A 3,129-nucleotide genomic window follows, 5' to 3' on the forward strand; every position below is an offset into this window, starting at 1 on the left:
GGCTCTTTTGTTTTCCATGAATGGGAATAGGCTTGCTTTCACTGTTTTCAGAAAAAACACCCATTCAGGAAGTTACCTTTACTTCTTTAGTCATCACCCAGATCACATTAAAAGAAGTGTGGCTTCGGGGTTTTTTCTCCGAGCCTTCAAGATTTGTAGCCCCCAATTTTTAGAACATAAATTAATCTCCATCAGGTCCCAATTAACAAAATTAGCTTACCCTCAGTGGTTCCTGGATAAAGCCCTCAGCCAAGCCAGAACTAGCTTTTTCAATCCCCCTTCCACTAAGCCAAAAGAAAGACAAAATCCCCTTGTCATCCCCTTTTCAGAGTCCATTAGTCATTCGTCCAAATTTCTTCCCAAAGAGAAGGTAATTTTAATTCATAATTACTCTAATATCATTAATAAAAAAGTTGTTGATCTTCACCAGATTTTGAAAGAAGGTCCTATCCCAGGTGTTTACTCCCTTCCATGTAAAGATTGTAACTTTTCATATATATTCATCATTACCATAATTTTTTTCGCATCCGACCTAGTTATGGACCAAAAGGTCTCCTGTCGGTATGCTCCGCCTTTGTAATAATTTGTAATGATAATCAAGGAAATAATAATAGACAAATAACAAAGAAATAAATAGTATAAAATAAATGGCAGGCATTACAGCACCTTGCTTCGAACTGAACTACATTGCACTGCCTCTGCAGGAAGTTTATTCCATTCATTAACTACACGGTTAGCGAAGTTGTTTCTACCCACTTCCAAATTAAATCTATTTCCTGAGAGTTTGAGACCATTATTTCTTGTCGGATTCTCATTCAGTGTTACCCCTTTCATACTAAGGAAAAACGAGAGTATTACGCCAGGATGCCCTTAGGTGTGACCTGAGTCCGCGGTCGCCGGAAGAAATAAACGAAGTAAAATGGCGGCTCGCTGGCCGGGTGTGTTAGAGCGCCGCTACTCGCAACGTGAGTTGAGATGACGGCAGTTTAGACCGCCACCAGCGAGTTGGACCAAGGGCATGGATGATCAGATTCTACACTACAAAGTCCTCTGTAAGAGACACCGTCCTAGCCTCCTGATAGGGGGAGTTTCACAACATTAAACTGAATCAAACAACAATGGTGGAACATATTGTGTATTCTTATTCTGGTGAATGTCTGATGATTCTACTCGGCTGTGTGGTTGTATGACTTTGGTATAGTGGGAACCAAAGGTTAAAACAGCGCCATATCTAGAGGTGAAATCAAGGTCAAATTTTCTCATTTATCCAAGAGTTACCCTGCAGATATAGCGTCTGTTGCAGATTATTCAGTAAACGTTCCTGTGCTAGAAAACAAGTTTCATTGTTGGATGAATACGCTTTAGAAAACTATATCAGACAATGATCAATAAAAACGCATTTGCATAATAAACACACCTCAACATGTTTCACGACTTTTGTCGACGACTGTACTTTGTGTTGTGGATGGAAGGACAGAGTCGATGGCTGGAGCTCAGAACCTTCGTGGTGGGGGTGCTGGGGTCTTAATGAGGTTAGCCATCAGCGAGGAGCAGGTGGCCCTCCAAGTCCCCAGCAGCGTCTACAGAAGGGAAGCCCCACACGGAGGAACTCTCAAGGGACAGAAAATGATTACGTCCTGCGCGGCTCCACCCGGATCTCTACAGTATGTCACCCAACTTGCTCCTTGGCAATGCCTGCCTGTCTGTCTGCTTGCTTGCCTCATAGCCTCCCTACCGTCCTGTCTTCCTGTCTGCTTACTTGTCTCCCAGCCTGCCTACCGTCCTGTCTTCCTGTCTGCTTACTTGCCTCCCAGTCTGCCTTCCTTCCTGTCTTCCTGCCTACCCTCCTGTTTTCCTGTCTGCTTATTTGCCTCCTAGCCTGCCTACCCTCCTGTCTTCCTGTATGCTTACTTGTCTCCCAGCCTGCCTTCCCTCCTGTCTTCCTGTCTGCTTATTTGCCTCCCTGCCTCCCTTCCCTCCTGTCCTCCTGTCTGCTTACTTGCCTCCTAGCATGCCTACCGTCCTGTCTTCCTGTCTCCTTACTTGCCTCCCAGTCTGCCTTTCAGCCTACCTCCCTGACTCCTTACTTGCCTGTCTGCCTGTTTGGTAGAATCCTTTCACCATAACTCAGACTAACCCACCCCTCCCTCCTTCTCTTCTATATCAATCTACCCATATGTTCACTGCTCCCCCTTCCTCCGTTTATTTTTAAAACCCGCCGTAAATCTCTCTTTTCGTATTTTCTCCTACAGTCTCCTACAAGTTTCATAAAGGAAATGAAAGTCACATTAAATGACGCTTTCATCATGATTGTTCCTCCTGATAAAAAACAACAGACTGATATTGTCGTTAAACATAAAGTCGTTGGTGAACTGTCAGCAGCGAAATACAATAGAGAACATATATATATATATATATATATATATATATATATATATATATATATGCATATATGTATATACATATACATACATGTGTGTACCTGAAGTGAATCGCTAGTAACAGCGAGAATCATACAAATAATTTCCGACGGTCGCCTCGGGAATCGAACCGAGGCCTCGCTTGATGCCATAGGAGCTACAAAAGGACTCCAACTTGGAGTTGATCTAACTTCCGAAGAATATAGATAGATTGCTAGCTACCGTCCTTACCTAATTTTCACAGAGTCCCCGAACTCAACTCATGGAAGGCTGGTACGAAACCTTGATAGGCTTTCGTCGTTGTAAAACCCTGAAGTGAATCGCTAGTAACAGCGAGAATCACACGAATAATATATTTACGACAGTCGTACGACGAAAGCCTATCAACATTTCGTACCAGTATCACCATTGTCCACGAGCTGAGTTTGGGGACTGTGAAAATTAGGTAGATTTTTCGGTATTTTTCGGGAGTCACATCAACTTCAAGTTGGAGTCCTTTTGTAACTGCTATGGCCTCGGTTCGATTTCCGGAGCGACTATATATATATATATATATAATATATATATAATATATATATATATATATATATATATATATATATATATGGAGGTGAGGTGGCAAAATGAAATGTTAAGGCAAGAGTATGGAGCTTTATTCAGAACCAGACGTTTCGACCTCTTGGGCCTTCCTCAGTGGACTGAATACAGA

Source organism: Oratosquilla oratoria, chromosome 2 (genome assembly GCF_046742065.1).
Source record: "Oratosquilla oratoria isolate Oo_2021 chromosome 2, ASM4674206v1, whole genome shotgun sequence".
Lineage (NCBI taxonomy): Eukaryota > Metazoa > Arthropoda > Malacostraca > Stomatopoda > Squillidae > Oratosquilla > Oratosquilla oratoria.